General features: G+C 46.0%; 1 protein-coding gene across 2 annotated transcripts in view; it reads right to left on the reverse strand.

Annotated features, from left to right (window-relative positions):
• The window catches only part of DPYSL5 (dihydropyrimidinase like 5), a 92,786-nt gene extending 65,989 nt beyond the window's left edge, over window positions 1–26,797 (reverse strand). The window contains exon 1 of one of the 2 annotated variants that reach the window (XM_059132376.1): window positions 26,402–26,797. The gene's annotated coding sequence lies outside the window, so the exon portion shown is untranslated. Of the gene's footprint in view, window positions 1–14,108; window positions 14,144–26,401 lie in introns of those variants that run through there. The other variant, XM_059132378.1, reaches the window with a different exon arrangement.
• Between the last annotated feature and the right edge of the window lie 889 nt (window positions 26,798–27,686).

Genomic DNA, 27,686 nt, shown 5'->3' on the forward strand with positions numbered 1-27,686 from the left:
AGGACACAAACAGCTAAGACGCAAATGAAAAGATGTTTGTCTTTATTAATAATCAAAGAAACGCAAATGAAAACAATGAGATTACATGTTTCACCTATTGTAATGGCACAGAAAAAAAGAACAATGCCCAGAGGGAGAAAAGCAAGCCTCCCATACCCTGTTCCTAGGAGTTCGAACTGATGCAAGCTCAGCGGAAGGAAATCTACAAATCTACACGAAAACTTAAAATCTGGGTTTTACATCTAAGAATTTCTTCTAGGAAATAATTGGACCATTGCCCGAAAATGTATCATGAGGGTATTTTGTTGCAGTGTTGTTTATAATAGCAAATACTTTGAGAACAAGCTTAAGGTGTGTCAATGCGAGGGCTGTTTAAATAAATAACGGTATATTCACACAATAGAAGGCTATGCAGCCTTTGCAAAAGTAGATCTTTACTTTTTTAAAAGATTTTTAATTTACTCATTTGAGAGAGACAGAGAGAGCACAAACAGTGGGGAGGGGCAGGAGGAGAAGCAGACTCCCTGCTGAGTCGGGACTGGACTTAACGGGCTTTGATTCCAGAACCTGGAGATGATAACCTGAACTGACCTGACCGGAGCCTGAGCCCACCTGACCTGAGCCTGAGTCCTAGGCAGATGCTTGACCACCCAGAGGCCCCTCACATAGATCTTTAAGTACTGACATGGGATGTTATCCACCAGACAGTACTAAGTGAAGAAAACAGATTATAGAACGGGACTCATGGTATGTGTTGTGTATCTACTTCTGTATACATAAGTGAGATATATATAGCTGAATATATATGAATATGAAATCTCACTTATATATAAACCTTTCATCTATATATGACAACTCACTTATATATAAAAATGAGCCTTGGCATAAAACACTGGGAAGGTTATTCGCTAAACTGTTAACCACAGTTGTCTCAAAGAATTGTAAATTGCAGCAGGACTCAATCTCTCTGCAGTGTTCGACTGTAAAAAATATGCATATAATAGACCAGCTGTGGAGTCCACAGTAGCTCTGGTCAGGGGGGCGGGAGCACCAGAGTACACAGAGTGGGCTCTGAGGAAGCCCGCCCCAGCGCAGGCAATTCACTAGCAAGTCAACATCACTTGGACATTTATTTAACCATCAGTGTGTATACCTAATGGCCTATTATATCCTTCTCCTTTAACGTCTCACTGGCCCTTCAAAATGATCACATCTAAAACTGACGTCATTACACTCTGTCTCTGCTCAGCTCCTCTTCTGGTGTCCCCCATCTCAGTGGAAGACACACTACCTCCCACGCCAGGACCAAGCATCATTTTCTTTCTTTTCTTTTTCTTTTTTTCCTTTCCTTTTCTTTTCTCCTTCCTTCCTTCCCTTCTTTAAAAAAAATATTTATTTATTTATTTATTTGAGAGAAAGAGTGGGAGCAAGGGGAGCAGTAACAAGGGGAAGGGGAGGGTGGGGGACAGAATCTCAACCTGACAGGGGGCTCGATCCCACGACCCTGAGATCATGACCCTGACACCAGGAGTTGGACACTTAACCAACGGAGCCACCCAGGTGCCCTGCAAGGGCATCATTTCCGATGAGGAGCACAAGGGAGAGCTCCTCTGCCGATAGGATAGAGCCCCCTTCTTCCTCTTTGTCCCCTGGTGCTCCAGACCAGGCAGCGTCTTCTCAAATGGCTGCATAAAGGGGCAGAACACCTCCTTTGCCACGGCCCATCTGGCTGCTGCCTTCCTTGAATGAATGGCTGGAGACATGGAGCAATTGACTGATTGGGCTCAAAAGGCTCTTCCTGGCAGTTGAGTCTGAAAACGTGGAGATAATTCATTCACTTAAACAAAAAGAGGTAATGAGCCCTTCCCTGGAGCTCTGGCTAGGCAGGGAGCACTTGCCGAGTGACTGCCAAGAAAAGGGACAAGGTCAGCTTCTCTGGAAACAAGTAAATGGGAATAAATGGTCGTCTGCCCACCTAGTTCATCCTGGATGCTGGTATTTCCTTTTTTTCTTGTTCACCTGCTTCTGCTAGAAGAGAGGTGGGGCTGGAACTGACGACAGACACCAATGACTCTGATATAGTTTCTTCCCCTTCTACTTTTCAGAAGAGCTGGCCAGATTCCCTTGGTTCGCAGTCCCTGGCAGCCTCGTCCCCACCTCCAGCCCAGGCCAGGGACCTAACCCTGAAGGCAAATCTAAAGACTAGAGTCCAATATGCTGAAGCTGGAGGTTAGGACACCTGGTACTGTGCTCCAGATCTTCCCCGGACTCCACATTGGGAACTGATGCCCTGCGTCCACACCTCGTTTGATCAAGGGCCTACTATCTCTTTGCCAGGAGGCTGGCACACGCTTCCTGGTCATGGAGGCCTGCCCATCCACATCCGAGGCCTCTTCACCTGCTGGCACTTTCTCCTGACAGCAGCTGCCTCCTCTTACCCACACCCCCGTCACTGGATTACTCGGGTATGTAAGTATGTCCAAACCCTTTTGAGCTGTACACGGACAATCCCTGCATCTACTGTATGTAAACTGCACCACAACAAGGCTGACTTAACAACAAAAAAAGGGGGTGTGTGGTGGGCTCAGTCCATAGAGCATGCAGCTCTTGATCTGGGGGTGGTGAGTTCAAGCCCCACACTGGGTGTAGAGCTTACTTTAAAAAAAAAAAACCAAAACAGGGGCGCCTGGGTGGCTCAGTGGGTTAAGCCTCTGCCTTTGGCTCAGGTCATGATCTCAGGGTCCTGGGATGGAGCCCCCGCGTCGGGCTCTCTGCTCAGCGGGGAGCCTGCTTCCTCCTCTCTCTCTGCCTGCCTCTCTGCCTGCTTGTGATCTCTGTCAAATAAAATGAATAAAAAAATCTTAAAACAACAACAAAAAAAACCAACAACAAAAAACAAAGCACATTTTAAAAAGAGGATTGCTAAGGCACCTGGGAGGCTCAATTGGTTATGCATCTGCCTTCCGTTAGAGTCATGATCCCAGGATCCTGGTATCCAGTCCCCAGTGGGCTCTCTGCTCAGCGGGGAGCCTGGTTCTCCCTCTGCCTGCTTGTGCTCGCACTCTATGTCAAATAAATAAATAAAATCTTAACAACAAAAAAAGAATTGCTAAAGGGAGACCAGAAAAAAAGAGATAGAACTTAGTAGGAATTACATTTAGCACTAAGCTTCCTGGCAGTCCAAGCAGAAGAGTAAATGGTTTGGGAAGGAAAACTTCCTATTGCTGGATAAAAGGGAAGCTCTGATTACCCAGAAAAAGCCTTTTGAATTCCAAAGAACTCATTACTCCCCTCCATCCAACTGACCATTTAAGAGAAGGCATCAGTCAGAATGTTCTAGAAAAAGCAGGTTTGCTCTCTAAGTAGGTAATTCCAGAAGGAATTTACTAGATTGCTTTTTAAGGAGTAAGAAACATGCCAGATATATTTGACTGCAATTTTTGCAGAAGGAGCAGAAATATTCTCCAGTGACTATTTTTAATATAGAGCAAACAACAATAAAGGGTTGAGGAAATAACACTAAATTTTTACTTAGTGATATTTCTACAGGGTGTTAAAGTAATATAGTCCAATTATCAGTTTATATTTGGTGCTCTAACCTGTACTATAAAGAGAATGCAAATATGTCTTGTCCATCCTTTAACTGGTAATGGTTAGAAAGGTATCTCAGTATTACTCCACTAGGGGCACCTGGCAGGCTCAGTGTGTGACTCTTGATCTCAGGGTTGTGGGTAGGAGTCCCACTTTGGGTGTACAGATTATTTAGAAATAGGGGTGCCTGGGTGGCTCAGTGGGTTAAAGCCTCTGCCTTTGGCTCAGGTCATGATCCCAGGGTCCTGGGATGGAGCCCCACGTCGGGCTCCCTGCTCAACGGGGAGCCTGCTTCCTCCTCTCTCTCTGCCTGCCTCTCTGCCTACTTGTGATCTCTGTCAAATAAATAAATACAATCTTAAAAAAAAAAAAAAAACTTAAAAAAAAAATTACCCCTCTCGTGGGGCCACCGCAACCTCAGCCATCACTTAAGCCAAATTCATGCTCCTTGATTTCTTCTCCCCTCAGCCTCGTATTCCAAAGTTGAGGAAAATGTGTACAGGTGACTTTAAGAGGTGTACTACTTGGACATAAATGGCACTGAATCACAAGTTCTCTTTCTACAATTCTGATTACATCAAGGAAAACCTCTCAGTGGGTGGGTGTGCCTCTGCTAATACCTAGCACTTGTTAATTTTCTTTTTTTTTTAACAAGGGGAAGAGCAAGGTCTAGTTTGCTACTGGAATTTAATAACATTGATTGGCTTTCATTGTATTTCTTTTTCTAGCTATTTAATAATGGCAAATGTTCCCATTTATGGTACTGATATGATGTTTCTCTTAAATATGTAAGCAAAAAATGTGAGCTATTTGAAGAAAAATATTAAGCATCAGCTTGTAGATGGCATGAAAAATGGAAAGAGGGTACATGTAAATGACTCAGGTGAAGAGACAATGTCCTTGACCAAGGGTCACAAAACTTTTTCTGTAAAAGGCCAAAGAGTAAAAGTTTTAGGCTTTGTGGGTTACAATCAGGGTTTGCCCACCCAGATGCTGGAGCTGAGTTGTCAGATGAGGTGGCCACTAGCTCTGTGTGGCCACTGAGCATGGCCAGTATGACTAAGGAACTGAAGTTTTAATTGTTTTTATTTTTTTTTTTAAGATCTTATTTATTATTAAAAAAAAATAAAAAAAAGATCTTATTTATTTATTTGGCAGATAGAGACACAGGAAGAGAGGGAACACAAGCAGGGGCAGTGGTAGAGGGAGAAGCAGGCTTCTCGCTAATTAAGCAGGGAGCCCGATGTGGGGCTTGATCTCAGGACCTTGGGATCATGACCTGAGAGGAAGGCAGATGCTTAAAGACTGAGCCACCCAGGTGCCCCTAAATGTCTTTATTTTTAAGTTGTTAAGGCACTACACAGTTCAGCTCCAGCCAATGATTAAGGAAGTGCATATTCCATTCCAGTCTTAAAAGACAAACATCAATGGAAAGATGAACTCCTGGTGCGCCTGGGTGGCTGCAGTGGGTTGGGCCTCTGCCTCAGCTTGGGTCATGATCCCGGGGTTCCTGGGGTCCTGGGATCGAGCCCTACCCCCCAGCTCTGCCTGCTTGTGATCTCTGTCTGTCAAATAAATGGATAAAATCTTTAAAAAAAAAAAAAAAAAAAAAAGAAAGAAAGAAAGGAAGAAAGAAAGATACTCCCCCTCAACCTTTTTTTACTTTCTCTGCCTCTACTATTTCATGAAGAGTTGTCAATACATTTTCATGCAAGTCATTGTTATTATAATCAGAAATAAAGCATGGATGCCTTCTCTAATCATAATTATTAAGCAGTGTTTGCAATTTCCTTAAAAAATGCAATAAGAAAATTAAATCCTCAAGATAAACATGGGAAAAAAGGACATAAAATGTGTTATGATGATATACCTAGAAAACCCAAGAAAATTGGTAAGGTAATAGTAATAAGATAAATGTAATAAAATTAGTACTTTTTTTTCCTATACTAGCAGTCACCCAGCTAGAAATAGAAACAGGAAAAAAGTGTTCACAATAGTGAAAAACACTATGAAACACTTAAGCATAAACAGTAAAACACTAAGAAGGGCTCAGAAAAGGCAAATCTAAATATAAAATATTTTCTCTATTTTTTTTTTTAAAGATTTTATTTATTTATGAGAGAGAGAGAGGGGGAGAGAGCAAGCACAGGCAGACAGAATGGCAGGCAGAGGCAGAGGGTGAAGCAGGCTCCCTGCCGAACAAGGAGCCCGATGTGGGACTCGATCCCATGACACTGGGATCATGACCTGAGCCGAAGGCAGCTGCTTAACCAACTGAGCCACCCAGGCATCCCTATTTTCTCTATTTTGATAGATTTTGTGTAGTGGCTGCTTGGAACTGGGGTTGGTAATGGGAATGACTGTAAATGGGCTTAAGTTTTCTTTTTGAGGTAGTGGAAATTTTCTAAAATTACATTGCATGATTAAATTGCACAACTCCTTAAATAATGATCAGTGAATTGTATAAAGTGGATGAATTTCATTGTATGTAAATTACACCTCAATACAGCTTCACAGGGGCGCCTGGGGGGCTCAGTCAGTTTAAGCATCTACCTTCAAGCTCAGGTCATGATTCCAGGGTCCTGGGATCCAGCATCCCCAATGAGCTGCCACATCAGGTTCCCTGCTTAGTGGGGAGCCTGCTTCTTTCTCTTCTGTTCCCTCTGCTTGTGTTCTCTGTCAAATATTTAAAATCTTAAAAAAATACATACATAGCATTCTCACACACAAACACACACACACTCACAGTACATAAAATAGGATCTAAACAAAATGAAATATATTCTTAGATGGGAAAAGCTAATATCATAAAATGTGAATTTTCCCAAGATTAATATATAAATGTAATACAGATCTTATTAGAGTTCTTAATGTATTTATTTTGAAATGGATAATAATGGAATTGAAGAGAGTCAAGAAAATTATGAAAAGGAATACTGTGGGATAGGGAAAGGGCTATCCTAGGAATATTAAAAGATGCTATATGCAATTACTATAATTAAAACTATGGTGTCAGCATATGATTAGACAAATGAATGAAAGGAGCAGAATAAGATGCTTGGTAGCGATTTCAATTAAATCTAACAAAAGTGATACTTCAATTCAGTGAAGATGAAATGATTTACTTAATAGATGGGGCAGCTTCAGTGGCAATTTGTCTGGAAGAAAATTAAGACAGCCCCCTACCTTCCAGCATGTAATCTGTAATCCATCTGGAATTTATTTAAATTTAAAATATAAAGCAATAAAAATATTAGAAGTAAGCCCAGGAAACGACATGCACAATTCAGGAGTGGGGGAGCCCTTTTAACTCGGTCTGGAAACCCAAAAGTCATAAAAGAAGGATCACATTTCTGGCTTTACACACATTAAAAATTTGGTAAAGTAAATGATACCACAGAAATAGAAAAAGTCAATAGAGAAACAATAAATATCCTGAGAAAACATGCAGGGCTTGTGACAGCAATGAATGCTAACAAACTGATAGGAAAAATACAACCAAGAGAAAGATGGGCTCACAATATCACTAAGTGCTACAGAGAAGAGCACATCAGAATGACCCACAACATAGGAAAAGATGTCCAACCTTTCCACTGATCAAGAAGATGCAAATAAAGTCACAACGAGGTGTCCTTCCACATCCATCAGGCTGGCAACAATTCCAGGGTGACATCTGACCTTGGCAGGACTGGTGGGGGCAGGAGGGAGAAGGGTGTTGCTAATGAAATGCTAATGAAAACATGAATTATCCAAGGCTTTTAGAGAAGAGTCTGAAAAGTTCTCTATTAAAATTTTAAAAAGCTCTCTGACTTGGCCATTCCATTCCCAGGACTCTATCCATCAGAATAGAAGTAAGAGAACATAAGGAGATGGGTAGAGAGAGGTCCATGGCAGCAATGTGGGTAGGACAAGAAGCCGCCAAAAACCTGGACACAAACTGAATGCCCATCAATGGGGGGAGGGGGCAGGGAATGTTACTATCTAAAGGAAGACTACTCCTCCACTCACAACATTTCTTCTTCTTCTTTTTTTTTTAATAAGATTTATTTATTTTTTTATTTAGAGAACACGAGTTGGGGGGGGCACACACAGAGGGAGAGGGAGAGAGAGAGAATCTCAAGCGGACTCCGCACTGACCGTAGAGCTGAACGTGGGTCTCGATCTCATGAGCCTGAGATGATGACCTGAGCTGAAATCAAGAGTCAGATGCTCAACCAACTGAGCCACTCCGGTGCCCCTCCCACAGCACTTCGGAGTCTAACCACCGGGAGTTAGGGCAGAAGCCCCCTCTCCCCCCTCCCCCGCTGAGGGCTCAGTCCCTGCTGAGACTGCTGTCCCCACTGCAGAGGCCAGTTGTCTGGACCAGGCTGTCACCTGTACTTCTGACCACCTGACTATAAATCAGGTGTTCCCATCCCTTCATCCTCAAGGTTGAAAACCTGCTAGAACAGCTCACAAAGCTCAGAGAAGCACTTCATTTACTATGACTGGAAAAAGTCAGGAGCATCCAACCAGAAGAGATGCATGGGGGCCAGGAAAGGACAGAGCAGGAGCATCCATGCCCTCCCTAGGGGCACCACCCACCCAGCATCCAATCTGGAAGTTCTCCAAACGCCTCTGTTTGGGTTTTTATGGGGATTCCACTACATAAAGACAGGATTGGTTCATTCATTGGCCATTGGTGATGAACTCAATCTCCAGCTCTTCTCCCCCTCCCAGGAGGAGGGGTAGGGGATGCAGGCTGAAAGTTCCAACCCTCTAATCACCTTGCTGGTTCTCATGGCAACCAGCTCCCATTCTCCACCACAGTCGCCTGATTAGCATAACTCAGGTTTGGGGAAGGGGGCTTATTATGAATAACAAAAGATGCTCCTTTCACCCTTGTCACCCAGGAAGTTATAAGGGTTTTAGGAGGTCCAGGGCAGGAACTGGGGATGAAGACTAAATACAGATTTCCTATGATATCACGAGATCATATCATCCATGCCTTAACTATCATGCGACTCTAAAAAAGTCAGATCAATACCAATTGCCTTAAAGCTTCTTCCATGGGTGGTGCGCCGAGGGAGGCCCAGTGGGTTCAGTGTCCAACTCTTGGTTTTGTCTCTTGGTTTTAGCTTAGCTCTTGATCTCAGGGTCCTAGGACTGAGCCCAGTGTCAGGCTCCACACCCAGTGCAGTGCCTGTTCCCTCTGCCCCCACCCTGCTTGCGCTCTCTCAAATAAATAAATAAATAAAATTGAAACAAAACAAAACAAACCCAAAACCCTCTCCCAGGGGTGTGTGGCTGGCTCAGTCAGTAGAGCATGTGACTCTTGATCTTGGGGTTTTAAGAGATTACTTCAAAATCAAGTCTTTAAAAGAAAAAAAAAAAACTTCTTCCAAGTTGTAATGATAAGACAAGTCTTAGAGGTAATATAATTTACCAAACTGGAACTCCAATGCATGTACTCATACATCCACATACACAGACACAGACATAATAGGATCCCATTTTGATAAAATGTACAAGGACAAAAAATATCTTTGTATCTTATTAATACACAATAATGTGTAGGGAGCAAAGTACAGGTGAAAATACGCATTTTTTTATACCGATTACGAGAGGGTGAAAGGTGGCATTTAGTTGAAGAGGTTGGAAAAGAGTAGGAGGAAGAGTATTAAAATAAAAAAAAAGAAGAAAGAAAAAAATGTCAACAATTAAGACGGGATGTGTGTGTGCGTGATGAAGACAGTCCCCAAAAACGTGAACAGCGGCTGTCTTAAGGTGGTGGGACTTCAGGTGACTTTTACTTTATTTCACTTACATTTAATTATTGTTTAAATTTTTCACGGTGAATATGTATTATTTAGAAAACCAAGGGGAGAAGAAAGCCATAAAACCACCGTCACTGAAGCGGAACCTACCTATCTGACCTTCAAGGCTGGTCAAATGTACAGAGCCCCTGTTCTGTGCCCTGCACTGTACCAGACCCTTCATGTCTAAGCCTCGCAGCCACACCGCAAGGACTCAGGACAAAGGGGCTCGGCAAGGCTGGGAGGCTTGCCTGGTATCACGTAGATCATCAGCAAGTCTGGAAGGTAAGATCCGCACCCAGATTCGACTCGCAGATGTTCTGTTACCCTCCTCTGCACTGCGTTCACAGTGTGGGCTCTGCGGGTCACAGGACATCTACTTTGAGTCTGGCCAACGCATGTGCCAACCCCTCACCCTCTCGCTCCTGTCCTCAAGGGCAGCTGCAACATGGGCACAGCAGAATTTCTGCCTCTGAGAGTCTCAAGTCTAGCTCCGTGTTAGCATTTCAGCCTGGGGCTGCTCGAGGGGCCAGGACTGGGCAATCCAGATATTTCCATGTGAACAGCCGGGTTCCTACTGGGCACAAGGCCCTGTCCATATTCACTACTACTTAAGAGTTAAAAACACAAACAGAGAAGCCCTGAGCTAGGTTTTCCAGGCTCTTGAAGTTCTCTTTGCCCACAGGGTTTTTCGGCATGGGCCATACTCAGTACTTTAAATTCTCTTTTTCTTTTTTTTAAAGTAGGCTCACGCCCCACCTGGGGCGACTCTGAGATCACAAGTCTCATGCTCTACTGACTGAGCCAGCCCGGCGCCCTCAACCTTAAATTCTTATATAAGGAAATACTCAGATTACTCCAAGCTCACCATAAACTTAAAAAGAAAAACATAAACCTATTTACACATCTTAGCTGAGAACAGAGGATTCCACAATTGGGAGGAAAGAGCGTATTTTCCGTGCTATGTACTGACTATTTGGAGCATGAAAGACATACACAAAAGGTGGTCAAAGAAAGGAGGAACAAGAGACTGGCCTTTTAACCCAACCTTAAGAGGAGAAAAGGCGTTGCATTTATTCACATGATTTTCTTCCTTTACAAACACGCACATTAAGCGTAATATATTTTCAACCTTATCATTGTATTGTCACTGGTTTTCATTAGGAAAGAAAAATCGCTGAGGGTGGTCCGGAGGCCCAGGGAACTGGTCAGACTGTGTAAACTCAGGCAGATAAAGGCCTCATTTTCCACCCTCTGGGCCCCCTCTTTGTCACTCCCCTGAGCACACAGGGCCCCAGAGGGGAAGAGCCGGTAAGGGACAGAAGTGTGGGGGTAGGGATGTGCTCAGTTGCCCAAACAACCTTCAGTCTGCCCCTCCCCCTGCTGCCCAAGCCTCCCCTGGGATACCCGCCATATACATCCCCTCCACCTCCTTGGCCCCAACCTCTTCCCCAAATCCTGCGCCAACACCTTGTCAGAAAAGGCCTTTGATGTATCCTAACAGCCAGATCACTCTCTCAGCCCGAGGGTGACGTTAGCTACACTCTGCCACTTCCGCAGACAGTACACAATCTGCAAGGCCAGGTCTCCCTCCATTTTTTTCTTCCCACAGTACTTAGCATGATGCCTGCTGAGCGGCAGAGGCACAGAGAACGTTCATCTTCCCCTTTAACCATCTACCCAAATAATCCAACTTTGGGATTTTAATCTGCTCTAGACAGAAAGATCTCGATGAGGTCAGAATTATCTAGGCCTGCTCTTTCAGACCAGGGCCCAAAGAGCAGCATGAGTGAGCCCCAGGGCCCACAGCGCACCTCTTCCTGGAGTGCTTTGGTGGGACTGAACGTTTTAACACTATGTAATTTCCAAAATTCTTTATAACTTCATGTCAACACAAGGAAAGGGTATATTTTGAATTAAGAGTGTAGACACTGCATCCATTTTTCTTCAGATTAAAAAATGAGCAGTCATGAAAAGGCCATACATGATTCCATTCATTTGAAACATCTGGAACAGGCAAATCTGTAGAAAGTGGATTAGTGGCTGCCGGGAGCCGGGGATTGGAGGGAATGGGGAGCGACTGCTAATGCGTAAGGGGTCCTTTCTGGGGCGATGAAAATGTTCTAAGGTTAGAGCATGGTGAGAATACAACTCTGTGAATACACTAAAAACCGCTGCATTGTATCCTTCCCAGGCGTGAACTTTATAGCATGTAAATTCTACCTCAATAAAGCTGTCAATAAGGCTTCAAAGATTTCAAACTTGCATCCGAGAGCTGCAGGCTAAGCCCACAGGACAAGCTTTAAGAAGCAGTAATAGGGGAAGAATGGAAGTTCCAGGCTGGTCTGCAAGTCAAGAAACAGGTTCCCAGGAGGCCATCTAGAGTACAGATGTCAAGAATGTCCCCACGGCTCCTGATCAACAGCTGGAACTGAACCAGTGTCAACCAGGACAGGGAAGATATCAAAGGTGCAGAGCCTGATTCTGGAAGCCGATCTGTAGCCTGTGTCAGAGCTGTGGCTTTCCAGAGCTGAGAACCAAAGGGGTGTGGGATGGGCCAAGGGCAATGCAGGTGGCTGGCTTGGTGTGAACGTAAAGGGACATTCAGGTGACATGTGGGAATCTGCCTTGAGGTCCCTCAGGTTGTTGACAGAATTCATTTCCTTATGGTTGCAGGCTTTCAGCTAAAGGCCACTCTAAGCTCTGAGAGGTCACCTAATTTCTTGCTAAGTGGGCTTCCCCAACAGATACACTTCATCAAGCGAGCAAAGAGAATCTCCAGAGTAAGTATGCTAACAAGACCGGTTCTTGTACATTACATAGTCATGGCAATGACATCATCACCTTTGCCATCTTCTATTGGTTAAAAGCAAACTGTAGGAAGAGATTACACAGAGGTATGGACACCAGGAGTTGGGGATACTGGAAAGGGACACACCAAGAGTCTATCTTCACAGTCCTTACAGAGAAAACGTCCCAACAAGTAACCAAAACATTAAGCATAATGGAATGAACTCTACGGGATGATCTGGGGGCTTCTTAATCTGTCATTTGCGACCAAAGAGGGCAAAAGTCACCAGATGCTTTCTCTGCACTGAAATAGCTCATTGGAAGTTAAACTGCCCTGAGGTTCCTTCTCTGTGAAATGATGAAATGCTGCCAAATTTCTTCTCAGCCCCATGTCCTATGATACCACCTGGCCCCTTGTAGGTGTTCAACAGCACCTGTTCCATAAAGGAAGGGATGAAGGAATGAGCACTCGTACACATGATGGTGGGAGGTTCATGAGGCCCAGTTAGAGCTTCTCATCTTCAACGTCCTAAGATTTATACCACATTTTCCTGAATAAAAATGATGGAAAGGGGAAATATTAGAAATGCTATGTGTTAATTGCAGGAATGGGTCATCCTCACTTCCTGGTCCCAGCACCTCTCTTTTTTGAAAGGGTTACACATTCTGTCTCTTCAGTGGCTCGAAAGCCCTACTCTGCATGCTCGTGTCTTATTTTGGGGGGCTCCTCCACATGGGGGCCCATTTGAGAACAGAAGCCATGACCATGGAGCCAAGAACTAAACCTTTTTCATGTTTTCATGAGTCCCTAACAGGGTGAGCCAGAGCCAGAAAGGGCTGCCAAATTATTATTGTTTGAACAGGTAAAGAATAATGACAAATATTTAAGACCATATAAACAGTCCCCTCCTCTAGAGATCAGCACCATCATAGGTTTTTTTGCACAGACAATCTATACATATTTAAGCATCTATGTATCTATTTTGTTTGCACAAAAAGCAGCATGCATTAAATACTGCTCTGCCTGCTTTCTTTCCATATGATATAAATTGGAGGTGGTTGTATATAAGAACAGAAATATCTGCCTTATTTTCTTAATGGCTGCATAATACTTCTTTGTAAGGATGTATCAGAATGTATTTAACTAGCACTCCAATGATGGGAATTGAGGTTCGGTCTAATTTCTCGCTAGTACAAATAATGCTGTAATAATAGTCCTCTAGCTCTCATCCTGCACCTATGCTTGTAGATCTTTGGGATAAATTCCTAGAAGTGGTCTCTCCGGGTGAAAGGGTATGTGCTGTTTTAATTCTGCTGCATAGTGCCCAACCACAGCCAGCAGGTTTCAGAGGGTAAGCCATCATGGCACTCCCAGCAGAGACATAGCACGGCTGTCACAGATCATCAAAGCTGTCGGTCAGCATCTAGGCTCCATGTCCTCACTGTACATTGGAACACGACCATTTTGACCGGATTTCCTATGTGGCCTCTTGTACCTCTGCATCCATGATCACATCGGCCAGTCCGTTCATGTGACAAGCATAGAGCTTTGAGCATGCTTTTACATATCTCATAGCACCGAACCCCAGCACCTAGAGACTTCCAACAGCTCTGCTTACTGAGTGCTCACCACGCACCCACCACACTCCAGGCACGTAGGCCCTAGTCCTCCTCACAAACACACGCTCTTTTAAATCACTAGAAAACTGGGGCGCTTCGGTGGCTCAGTGGATTAAGCCTCTGCCTTCGGCTCAGGTCATGGTCTCAGGGTCCTGGGATCAAGGCCCGCATCGGGCTCTCTGCTCGGCAGGGAGCCTGCTTCCCCCTCTCTCTCTGCCTGCCTCTCTGCCTACTTGTGATCTCTCGCTCTGTCAAATTAAAAAAAAATAAATCACGAGAAAATTGAGGCTCAGGAAGGTTGACTGTGCCTACCTCTCACCCCCAGAAAGCAGCAGAGCCGGGACTCAAACCCCCCTCTCCCCCAGAGGCGAGCTCAACTCCCCTCTCCCCCAGAGGCGAGCTCCTTCCGGGAAATGGCTCTGAGCCTCGCGCAAACTCAGGAAATAACGCGAGATCAGAGGTCCGCGCTTCCTCTGGAATAACAGCACAGGGCAGGTTAAGTCCGGTTGTCCCAGGTTAGTAAACCTCTCGCTTGCCCGGCTGCTCCAACATTCATTTCCGGTTCCTGGGTCTTTGCATTCCACTCCCAAACCACGACTTGTCTTTCGCAGTAGCCAACTATGGGTGCTATTTGCTATTAAGAAACAGCACAGTTCTATAGGATTTATTGATAAAAATCGGCTTTACTTGGGGTCCTTTGCCTCCCAAATTAGTACTGCAGTCCTGTTTTTTAATGACCGGTCATCTCAGACGATTTTATGCCTACATTTACACAAATTCTTTGATGACTAACTTGCTAAGACTGATCAGAAAGCAATTGGGGAACTTTGTGAAGTTGGTCCTTGAATCAAGGGACTTACATACGTTTATGCATTTGTCTTTAAGGGCAAACTATCAGATACTATGATTAAAATTGTATTATTAAGGGCGCCTGGGTGGCTCAGTTGGTTGAACGACTGCCTTTGGCTCAGGTCATGATCCTGGACTTCGAGGATCGAGTCCCGCCTCGCCCTACTAGCTCCTTGGGGAGTCTGCTTCTCCCTCTGATCAGCTCCTCTCTCCTACTCATTCTCACTCACTCAAATAAATAAATAAAATCTTTAGAAAAAACATTTTTTTTAAATTGTATTTTTAAAATGGCACACCAAAAACTCTAAGAGAATTTCAGTTCTGGGATGCCTGGGAGGCTCAGTTGGTTAAGCCGCTGCCTTCCGTTCAGGTCATGATCCCAGCGTCCTGGGATCTAGTCCCACATCAGGCTCCTTGCTTGGCAGGGAGCCTGTTTCTCCCTTTGCCTCTGCTGCCACCCTGCTAGCCTGTGCTCGCGCGCTCTCTCTGTCTCTGGCAAATAAATAAAATCTTAAAAAAAAAAAAGAGATTTTCAATTCTCAAAAACATACCAGCTGGGTGATAAAATTATGTATGTGATTTCACAAAGATGTGTACAGTATTTAAAATAATAGAAAAGAATTGGACATAATCTAAATGTTTACCAATAAGTAAATGGTTAAATACAATAGTGTACCCAGGCGCCTGGGTGGCTCAGTTGGTTGAGGGTCTGCCTTTAGCTCGGGTCATGATCCCTGGCTCCTGGGATGAAGTTCCACATCTTGCTTCCTGCTCAGTGGAGAGCATGCATCTCCCTCTACCTCTGCCTGCCATTCCCCTGCGTGTGCTCTCTCTGTCCATCAAATAAATAAATAAGATCTTAAAAAAATAATAACACAATACTGAACCTTCAAATGGAATGGCAGGCAGCCATTTAAAAGTTTATATTTCTAAATTAGAAACATAAAAATGTTCTTTTTTAATGTCAAATGAAGAAACAATATGAAATAGTATCCATGTTGCTGTTACAGCTCGGTAAAAATTATGTGAACATATGGACAGAGGTTTGAGGGAACTAGCAATCATTACACTAGCTTTATTAGCAAAATGGTCTATAGGTGATTTATAACTGATTAAATATTGGAGTATTATGCATTTTATTTATTTTAAAAGACTTTATTTATTTACTTATTTCTTTAAGAGAGCATGAGCAGTGGAGAGAAACAGAGTCTGGAGAGGGAGAAGCAGGCTCCCTGCTGAACAGGAAGCCCCACGGGAGGCTTGATCCCAGGACCCTGAGATCATGACCTGAGCCAAAGGGAGATGCTTAATCAACTGAGCCTCCAGGTGCCCCAGAATATTATACATTTTTAAAGTACAAATTAAATCCTGTACTATATCTAAGAGCTTTTTTTTTTTTTTTTTTTTAAGATTTTATTTATTTGACACAGATCACTAGTAGGCAGAGAGGCAGGCAGAGAGAGAAGGATGCAGGCTCCCCACTGAGCAGAGTCCGATGCGGGGCTCGATCCCAGCACGCTGGGATCATGACCTGAGCTGAAGGCAGAGGCTTTAACCCACTGAGCCACCCAGGCTTAAAGGACTCAGAGTCCAAGCAGTAAACCTAAAGCAATGATAAATCTTGTCACATTCACTTGCTTGTATAAGGACCCATACAAACATGGTGGGTCACATCACAGGAAAAAAGTTTTTCTTAGGGATAACCTGGGCTCTGAATGGGTCCCATATGAAAAAAACCTGCGGAGTTAGGAATTCATGCCTGCCTTGTCCTGCTCCCTTGATGGTCCAGGCTTCATTATCATCATCCCGCATCACGCCTAAACTGCTGCCTGTGATCTACACTGACCATGCTTAACGCTGCCATCTCTCATGGATCTTTGTTGATGAGATGGGTTTGCCTTATCTCCACCACCTGAAGGCTACTGCTCTTTGTGCTTCATCTCTATTGGTTTTCAGTAGTTGCAGAGGCTTTTTTCCATTATAGTCCAGTTATAAAAATCATGTCCATTTAAAATCTTTCTAGAAACCCGCAAAAAAATAATTAAATAAATAAAAAGGATATATGCTATAATTCTAATCCCCCAAATAAGAAATCTGAACTCTGTGATTCCAAGCTGCCGCCTTTTGAGAGATTTTTGTAAGCCACAGAAATGACACAATGCAAAATTACATGTATTTGACTAGATGTATTTGACTCGATACAAGAAATGCAAAGTAGTTAACAGAAAAAAAATCACTTGTTAATCTTGTTCAAGGCTGATAGGATGGCTCTGGAATGAACTTTGGACCCATGTTGCAATTATAACCTGATTCTCATCTTTTCCTTAAGGAACAGGAGTAAGGAAATTGCTGTAGCAAGACTATGGCTGAACCACAACCATTAGTTTAAAAATGTTCATTTCAGCTACTGTGGAATCAGACACAGCTTCAAGTTCTATTTTTTGCTGAAGAATAAGAATTGGAAACCAATCTCTGATCAAGCCACGACATGATGCCAGCCTCTTGGGTTTCTAAAAATGGTTTAATCATAGCAGTGCATCCCTAAGAGAGTCTTTTTAAAAAAACATCTTTTTAAAAATTTTTTTAAGTCACCATTAATCTTACTTATTTGGCACAGTCTACTAAAAAATAACACATGCAGGGCGCCTGGGTGGCTCAGTTGGTTGAGCAACTGCTGTCGAATTAGGTCATGATCCCGGAGTCCCAGGATCGAGTCCTACATTGGGCTCGCAGCTCCATGGGGAGTCTGCTTCTCCCTCTGACCTTCTCCCCTCTCATGTTCTCTCTCACGGTCTCTCTCTCAAATAAATAAATAAAATCTTAAAAAAAAAAAAACATTTGTAAACCCTTGACCCAGTAATTCTAGGTCCAAATATTATTTGAAACAAATACTGGAATATACACAACAGCACTACTCAGGATAGCCCCAAACTGGAAACGACCCAAACACCCATGAACAACATAAAGGGTAAAGGAACTATGGTACAATGCAACAATACGTAGCAATGAAATGAGCAGATGAAATCCAACAAATGGAACATTGAGCAGCCACTCACGAAAGACTATCCTCTATGATTCCATCTGTGAAAGTTCAAGAACAGGCAAGGCTTATCTATGCTATAGATGTCTGGATGGTGATTGCTGACACTGGAGGAAGATCAGTGACTGGGAGGGGACTGAAGGGAGTTGCTCTGGGGGGGTGCCTGGCTGGCTCAGTAGGTGGAGCATACGACTCGATCTCGGGGTTGTAGATTTGAGCCCCATGTTGGGTGCAGAGATTGAAGGGGGGAGGGGGAGGCTTTGGGGTACTGGTAATCTGTTTCTTGTCTGGTGCTGATTACATGGATATGTTTAGTTGCAAAAATTCATTAAGTTACACATGTATGATTTGTATATTTTCTTTATTTCCATTATATTTCATTAAAGAGTTTAAAAATAAAAATATTTTAAAAATACACCCTCACCTATCCTCCCCATCCCCCGCAAAAGTCACCATCTTATGCATATGTATTGCTCACACACTTGGTAATAGGGCAACCTTAGAATAATCCAAGTAACTTCATTCAAGTTGAGTTTCACATGTGTTGGAAACAGAGCTTAAGAAACATTAAATGAAAAAAATCAGAGACTGTGTTTGAATTTTATGACAGAATGAACCTATCAATCTGCAAAGACAGAAATCTGGATGAAGTAGTAAAAATGAGAAAGGAGAGGGCTTCTCCATTAATGGTGGGTCACGCCCTGCAGAGGGACAAAGGCAAGGACAGGACCAAACAAAAGCAGAGAGAATAAAGACCCAAAACCTGAGAAATTAGAGGGAGCCCATGGTGGATTTGAAATCAACAAAGGGCTGCCTATCAATGGACACGGAGGGGACAGAAAGATGGTGTGGTTGAGTATGGGGCACTGCTGATGTGTGGGAGACACATTCACAGGGAACTAAGGCAGCGACAGACTTGAAAAACTTTGCTGAGCCGATGAGAATGCACAGGTGTTGGGTGTGGGGAGTGACACCCTGCTCAATGCTGAATGAATGCAGATACTCTTCTTTTCCTAAGAGAATCTAGTCATTCATAGAACTTCAACTGCACTTGAGCCAAATAATTTTAAATGTAAATGGGTAGCCAGAGGTCTCAATGACTGAAAAGTCCTGTAAAATATCCTCAAAATCATCTAGTCATTTTATAAATATTACTGAATGCTTACTGTGAACAGTACTCCGTGCTGGAAGCTACATGAACCAAAAAACAGGTCCAAATATTATTTGAAACAAGGTGAGGAGAACCAATTTATAATGGAACAGCCCATTAAAAGTTATTTCATTTACTGGAAACTGTACACCCACCAGGTAAGGTTCTTAGCTTGGAGTCATGTTCAAAAGCATAGGGGTCCCTGGGTAGCTCAGTCATTAAGCGTCTGCCTTTGGCTCAAGTCATGATCCCAGGATCCTGGGATCGAGCCCCACATCAGGCTCCCTGCTCAACAGGAAGCCTGCTTCTCCCTCTCCCACTCCCCCTGCTTGTGTTCCCTCTCTCCCTGTGTCTCTGTCAAACAAATAAAATAGTTTTTTAAAAAAATTTAAAAAAAAAGCATAGACTCTGTGATGGTTGTTTTTATGTCACGTTGGCTCAGCTATAATGCCCGGTTATTTGATCAAACACTCATCTATCGATGTTACTGGGAACCTGTTTTGTAGATGTGGTTAACATCTATAATCAGTTGACTTTAAGTAAAGGAGATTTTTCTTACTAATATGGGTGGGCCTCATACAATCAGTTGAAAGGCCTTGAGAGAAAAACTGAGGTTTTGCTGAAGAAGAAGAAATTCTGCCTTGAGATCTCAACATCAGGGGCGCCTGGATGGCTCAGTCAGTGAAGAGCCCAACTCTTGATTTCAGCTCAGGTCATGATCTCAGGTCGTGAGATGGAGCCCCACATCAGGCTCCGAGCTCAGTGTGGAACCTATTTAGGATTCTCTCTCTCCCTCTGCCCCTCCCCTCCTTCTTAAAAAAAAGACCTCAACATCAGCTCCTGGCTGAGAGTTTCCAGCTGGCTGGCCTACCGTGTATATAACAGATTTGCCAGACTCCACAATCACATAGGCCTATCCCTACTGGTTCTGTTTCTCTGGAGAGCCCTGACTTACACACTCTAAGCAGACTCCCTGGGTTTGAAACTTGGCTCTGCCACTTCTCTAGCTGGGTCCTTTCTGCGCCTCTGTTATTTCAACTGTAAACTGGGGATAATAATAGCACTGAACTCATAGAAACTAGAACAACCCCTAACACGGAGTAAATGCTTTGAAAGTGTTTGTTAAATAAGTGATGCTGTGGTGCCGAGTTTATTTCTCAGCTGAAAAACCTGAGCTATTTTAATTCCCAACAAATTGCCATCAACTTAGAGTGCTCTTTCCCACAGGAAAACCTGAACAACCTCGAGGCAGCAGCACCCGACCAGTTACAGGTGTCTGATTCTTTCAGATGGTGTAGGAGCAGGTGAGATGCCAGGCCAGCCCCACACATGGTGATGATTTGGCAAAGTCAGAATCAGAGCACTTCTGGAACATTCTTAACTGCAAGTTCTCAGCTGCCGACGACAGCTGTGCTTAAAGAGGCTCAGATTCAGCACAGAGCTATTCCTACTATTTGCGAGGGTGGGAGTTCATAAAGGGGTCCGAATCATTCTTTCGGGTCCCACTGTTGATACCCCTACAGCAGCTTGTCCAGCCCCTTGCAATTAAAGATTAAATGGAGAAAAAAAGTAACAAAAAAAGGGGCGCCTGGCTGGCTCAGTCAGTAGAGCATGCGACTCTTAATCTCAGAATTGTGATTTGAGCTCCCGTGTTGGGTAGAGATTACTTAAAAAAAAAAAAAAAATCAGAAAAAAAAGAGATTAAATGGGGAATCAAAATGTTTTTTGTGGGCATATTCTGGGGGAGACTGTAATGATTGTTATAACAATGTTCACTTGGTAGGTGCTGGGCACTCCCAGTGCTAGGTAAACACTGACTTGTATAATGCTTGTTGTATAGACGAAGATATGGAGTCCCCAAGAGAAAAGTAATTCGCCCAAAGATAGACAGACAAAAAGTGGCAGAGTGGGGATTTTCACCCCTGGATTTCTGGCTCAGACCCAGGCTCTTCCTCCTGGGCACATTGCCTCTGAGTCTGGACTACAAGTAGGGGATGCAGGCAGGAACACAGGAGCAAGCACCAAACTACGCTGATTGATGTGAGGGCATGAGGGGGGCACCTGAGTGGCTCAGTCTGACTTCTGTTCAGGTCCCCATCTCAAGGTCCTGGGATCCAGCCTGGCTTTGGGCCTCCAAGCTCAGTGGAGAGTCTGCTCGTCCCTCCCTCCTCCTGGCTCCTATGCATGGGAGTGCTCTCTTTCTCTCTCTCTCAAATAAATAAATACAATCTTTTTTAAAAACGGGAGGGCATGAGGGCTCAGGGGATTCTATAGTTGAATTTATTTAAGTTAAACAAGTTTCAAAGACCGAAATAGAAGAAATCGTAAATATCCCTTCATGAATTTCTCTTGTTAAAGTCTATAATGTGGGGTGCCTGGGTGGCTCAGTAGTTAAATGTCTGCCTTCTGCTCAGGTCATGATCCCAGAGTCCTGGGATCGAGCCCCACATTGGGCTCCCTGCTCTGTGAGAAGCCTGCTTCTCCCTCTCCCAGTCTCCCTGCTTATGTTCCCTCTCTCGCTGTGTCTCTCTCTGTCAAATAAATAAACAAAATCATTTAAAAAAAAGTCTACAATGTGTTTGCTTTATACACAAATACCAAATTTCATTAAAGATTCCTATGACAGTATTTGAACCTTTCTTTCATCTTCATATAAAAACTTTAAGGCAGCTGCGCCTGGGTGGTGGCTCTGTCAGTTAAGTGACCAACTCTTGGTTTTGGTTCAGGAAATGGTCTGATCTCACGGTTGTGAGATCTGCCCCGCCTGGGGCTCAGGGCTCAGCACAGACTCTGCTTGAGATGCTCTCCCTCTGCTCCTCCCCCACTCAATCTCAAGTTCTCTCGGATATATATTAATTCATATAAAACAAACAAACAGGGGCGCCTGGGTGGCTCAGTGGGTTAAGCCGCTGCCTTCAGCTCAGGTCATGACAGGGTCCTGAGATCGAGTCCCACATCGGGCTCTCTGCTCAGTGGGAAACCTGCTTCCTCCTCTCTCTCTGCCTGCCTCTCTGCCTACTTGTGGTCTCTGTCTCTGTCAAATAAATAAATAAAATCTTAAAAAACAAACACATTTAAGGCAAAGTGATCCTGAAGTTATTTCTCATTTATTCACTAGCAGTGCAAAATCAAACACCTTACTTGTTATTCTCACTTGATTTCATGTTACATCGACCTCTTCCTACAGGTTTTCACCCTGCCAGAGATTTTCTGTATTATTGTTTTCCTATAGGATCCTGTGAACTAAGTCTTAGAAGACTTTTCTGAAATTCTTTTCTTATAGTTCAGAAAACGAAAAAGAACAGGATCAGATTCTATCAGAATTTGGTTAATTTTGGGTGCCTGGGTGGTTCAGCGGGTTAAAGCCTCTGCCTTTGGCTCAGGTCATGATCTCAGGGTCCTGGGATCTAGCCCCACATCAGGCTCTCTGCTCGGCAGGGAGCCTGCTTCCTCTCTCTCTCTCTCTGCCTGCCTCTCTGCCTACTCGTGATCTCTATCTGTCAAATAAATAAATAAATTCTTAAAAAAAAAAAAAGAATTTGGTTAATTTTTACAGCAGAAAGATAGAATCTAAAATTTTTTAAATGGAATTAAATTTACATTAAAAAATTTAAAAATTACATTTTTTATTATACCCAAAGTGGGCCTTGAACTCATCCCAAGATCAAGAGTCACAGGCTCTACTGACTGAGCCATCCAGACACCCTAGGGTCTTAAATACTTTTTTCTAATAGTACTTTATTACTACTTCTTAGATACTTTTTTTCTAATAATACTGACATCTCTAGCTCTGTATAATGATCTAAATCCTGATTTACCCCAGAGAGGTATCCAGTTGTGATGGCCTTTGGCCTACAGTTCTCTGGAGCTACGTAAGATCATGCTAAATCCTGGGTCAGAGTAGCTGTTACGAAGGAGGGAAAGTTCCCAGACATCCACGGTAGAAGAACAGAGAGAGGTGGAAATACCACAGATGAAGCCTGCATTAACTTAACTGTGGCCAGTTGTGTATGCTTGCCTTGCTGTGGAGCTGTTCCCGTAGGTGGAAACTCCCAGGGCATTCAGCATATTGAAACTATCCTGGCTTACATCTCCATTTTGGAGAGGCTACGCTGAAAACAGCCAGGTAGGTCTTCATGTCCTATGAGCATTTTTTAAAAAAGATTTTATTTATTTTAGAAAGAGAGAGAGAGAGAGAACGCATGCGCAGGTAGGAGATGGAAGAGGGGGAGGAAAAGGGTGGGGGAAAGAATCTCAAGCAGGCTTGTGCTAAGCATGGGGCCTGATGCTGGACTTGATCCCATGAAGAACTGGAGAGCACGATCTGAGCAACAGTAGAAGTCAGATGCTCAACCAACTGAGCCACCCAGGCGCCCCTATGAACATCTTGTATACACCTAGCTGAGGTCTCCAGGGTCAGGGAGATGGGAGTTAACAATAGCACCCCAGAATTCTGGGCTGTCTCCCAGACATTTTCAGAGGAGGTAGGAAGGGGGTGCAGCTTTCTCTCCATCTTCCCTATAGGAAAGGGCTGATCATACTGGCATTCAACAGCTCTGGATTCCCCCGGTTGGAGTCATTTCCCACCGGAAAACATTGGGCTGGATGTTCACACCGGGCTCGACAGGATCCCACCCTTAAACAAATCCATAAAATTCATTCAAAAAGAATAAACCAACAAACATTCCTTTCTGAAACTTTCCCCTTGGGTAATGACAGAAAAACATTTTCTACTGGAGTTTTTTCATAAGAAAAAACCCTTCACGTCAGATTTTGGGTTTTCTAATACGGAGATCCCTGGTTTGCATCTAGAGATAGGCCTAGTCTATTAGTTTCAAACATCCAATGAACAACATTCCAGCTAATACTCTCAAGACCAGTTTTGTAAATTCTGAGAGGCACCGCCTCAAAGCAACATCCCTGAAAACCAGCAAGATACAGTCTACTTGCTTTCCTATGGCCACTCGGTATAGCCCAGATAAGAGGACTTGAGGTTGGCAACTATCAAACGTTCTGGGCAAGAGCCAAACAGTGACATCACAGCCTTCTGCATCAACCTGGTTAAGAAAGAAAATCCTGGGTTTCAAGGCTAGACAGAGCCAAAGGCTCATCCAGTTAACTTACTGGCAAATATAAGTCACAATGATTAGTCCTGTGATGCCCTGTCTTTTATCCACGCTTCCTTCAGTCTTGGAATAAAAACACTCTGCCTTGCCCTCCCTCCCCACCTTTCTGTTAAATGAATGGCAATTTAAAAGTATAAACCTTATGCTGAAGAGTCACCTTTAATATAACCCAAACAATGATGAAAGAAAACCTCGAAAACCAAATTTGAGTATTAGGCAGTCTTTTCACATGTCAAGATGCTGGAGGCCGGCATGAAAGATGCTTACACTCCAGCAAGTGCATGGAGAGCTCTGCTGAATCCCTGTTTTGTGCTTCCATTTCTGTTCATCTGCTTTCCACGGGCAAGCAGCCACCTCCTATCACAGAGCCATCCCCATCTTAGGTCAGTAGACAATATGGGCAAAATCTGCAAAGGATGGACACGTTGGCTTGGGTGTGGTCACTGGCAATGGGAAGCTTTGGTCCCCAGGATGCGGGCGCTAAAAGTCAGGAGCCGCACCCTTGGCGGGTAATCTCCAAAACCACTTCTCCGGATTTTAGCACACAATCCGCACCAAGCCTGATTGCTCCCTCTATGAACACACAGCCGCCCTTAGACGCGACCAGCCTCGGCAGACAAAGCCGACTGCTCAGAGAGCCACTCTGCACCGAGGCAACCTCCAGGTCGCTGCCAGGCCACCACGCCGCCGCGTCTGGGCTGCCTGATGGTCAACAGCAAGGGGCGGGAGACGGGCGGCGCCGAGGCCACCAGGCACCAAAGCCCGTGGCCGCGGCTTTCTGCCCGCCCCCCAGTCTGGGGGGACGCACGACTCACACTAGGGAATTAACAGCAGGCCTTGATGCCCCAACACAGACCCCAAAAGACGAGAGCATGCCCTAAGATTTCTACGGAAGCTTTTTCTGCACCAGAAAACGGCACACTTGAGTTCGGGAGCGGGGCAGCCCTAGTTCGGGGTCGGGTGGCTACCAGTGCCGGCTATTGTTCTCCCGGTCTCTCCGGCGGGAGACGTCCCCCATCCCGCCTCCCAGCCAGCATCTGCCACTGGACCAAGCCTTTCAGCTCCGAGAAGAAAGGGGTGTGTGCCTGCGGCGCTGCGGATTATCTCAAAACCTGAAGCGAGTCCCTAAGGGCTGTGTCAGGCCGGGAGACAAAGCTCCTGGTGGGGACAGCGCAGCCCGGTCCCGGATCCGCCTCCCCCGGGTTTGTCGCCTGTCCGAGGGCCACGCCCAGCGGGCCACCTGGACCGCCACGCTCCAAGTCTGGAGCCGAGGGTCTTCAGGCCCGAGACCCGCCTCCCAGCCGTCCGCCCCTCCCTTGCCTGGAGACCTTCCTCCCCTGGGAGACCTCCCTCCCCAGAGAGACCCTCCCCCAACCCGCGCGGGTCTCCTCCTCCCGGGCGTCTACCCTCCTCAAACCCCGGCGGTCTCCACCCTCCAGCATCTCTCCTCCCATCCTCATTCTTCATCAGCCCCAGACTCGCCCCGCCTCGCGCCACCTGCACCGCACTCCTCCCCTCCCTCCTCAGACCCGCCCCCCCGCCCCCTCTCTTTCCTCCTCAAACCCTGGTCTCCACTTCCCCCTCCACCCAGACCCCCAGACCACCTGTCCCCACCCAGCTTCCCCATCTCCCCATCTTTGCTCAGACAGAGGCCTCGCGTCTGCCTCTCCCCATCCCAGGTTCTCTCTGGCTTGGGCTCTTGCCCCTCCCCAGGCCTGGGGCGTCGGTGTCTGTCGCCCGCCAAGATCTACGCTGCGGGGAGAGCTCCCGCACTGGGCTCCAGCGAAGGGACCCAGCTCGGCGCTCGCTCTGGGCCGGGCAGCTACAGGCGGCCTTTGTGGTTCAGGCAGGTGCCCCGGAGACAGCAGGCGAATCGTCCTTAGTCGACCGCTGCGTTAGCCAGACCGGTGGAACGGGCCGTCGGGTCCGGTCCAGGCTGGGCAAATCCCAACCCGAAGCCAAGAAGGACTCAGGGTGTGTATACTGGTGGGAGTGGGAGGCCAGAGGCAGCGACGATCTAGGGACTCGGGGAGGACGGGCCCTTAGCCAGAGAAGCCCCCGCCCAACCTTCCAGCCATTCACTGCACCTCGACAAGCCAGGTCGGGCGCCTACTGTGTGCCGAGAGTGAATCCCCTTCGACCAAGCCATCTCCTCACCCCAGTTCTTTGCAATCCCACGAGCACACCTGAAACGCCTACTATGAGCAAGGCACTGCACGGCGTTCCGTGGGCGTACAAAGAGCACAGGATTCGGGCCCCAGTTTAGCCCCGATGGCCGCCCCAGTCCCAAAGCACACCTCCCGCCGCGTCCCCTGAGGCCGGGCCCCTGGGCGCAACCCTATCCCTGCCCTTTTGTGAGCCTCCCAGAGAAACAGAGGCCGTGAGAACGATGTCCCAGCCCGGGGAGAATAAGCCCACCGCCCGCCCCGCCATCACGCACTCCTCCGGGATGCTGCGGCTGCGAGGGTCCGTCGGTCGATCCGTCTCTCCTCGGTCTCGCCGCGGCGCGGGAGCTGCGGGTGCTCGGGGCGGCGGCGGCTGCACGCGCGCTCGCTCGATCGCCGCCTTGGCGCGCGGGGCGCTGGAGTCGGAAGCCAGGAACTGGGGAGGGGACGTGGGTGGGGGCTGGAGGCGGCCTCCGCCAATCACCGACCCGACACCTCCTCCCCAATGCTCCCCACCTCGCGCTAGCAGGTTAAGGGGAGGCGGGGACAGGCGGCGCCCCGCATCTTCGCCGCCGCGCGCGGCCGCCGCCTTGGGACTACAACTCCCGACAGGCCCTGCTGCAGGGCTGGGGTCCGAGAGGGGAAGGAGAGTGAGGCCAGAGAACCCGCCGACCCCCCTGCCGTCCTTCTCCGCGTTCCTTTGGGTTTCCCTGGTGACTGACGGCACTTCACAAAGCCCCGGCGCTGGGACGCGCGGATGCATGAGTCCCCTGGGAGGGCTACGGGGCGGGTCCCAAGGACACACCGCCTCCCCTCCCCCTGCAGGACCCCACCCGAGGGCCTGAAACAATGCCCCGGCAGCCTCACCCGACTGCTCCCGGGCCTGCCCTTTGCGCCTGGTTCCCTCCGAGACCCAGTACGACGCCTTCGAAGTGGGCGCTCGGCGGAACAGCAGGATGGAGGGCGGGGTGGTCGTTATAGCAAAATGTTCTGACGTACACTATATAATGGACGGCCACTCAGGGCCGACTAAGCTTGCAACTGTCCCCTCTGGGTCCCCTCAATGAACCCGGAGTTCATTCTCTGGGCTGCTGTGAGCTAGAGCTTCTCCATCCGGAGCCCTCAGATCCAGCTGCCTGCCCTATTTCTGACACCACCTTTCAGGACATGGCGAAGTCTCTGGAAATGTTTTAGAACTCAATTTATACTCACTTTTTTTTTTCTTCACGTTTTAAACACAATTTAAATCAACAAATCTAAAAGAGGAGAGGGAGGATCGTCAGGCCTTTGTACCACGTACCTAAAACCCTCTCAAGCCTTTACTGTAATATTTTATGTAGTGGTAATAGTAGCTCAGATACGGTTAGTAATTTGCCTCTTTTCACTTAATGTCACTTCAAAGGCGTTCCTATTGATTAAAATGCACCATTGAGTCCTCACCTTCAACCCCAGCCCAGGGTCCCTCTAGGGAAACGCTTACGGGTTACTGCAGAAACCCCTCTCTGAGAGAAGCGGCCAAGGTGAGGGAGTTCCCAGCTGTCTCCGCTGCACAGCCATGCC

The sequence above is a fragment of the Mustela lutreola genome, chromosome 9 (assembly GCF_030435805.1).
Source record: "Mustela lutreola isolate mMusLut2 chromosome 9, mMusLut2.pri, whole genome shotgun sequence".
Lineage (NCBI taxonomy): Eukaryota > Metazoa > Chordata > Mammalia > Carnivora > Mustelidae > Mustela > Mustela lutreola.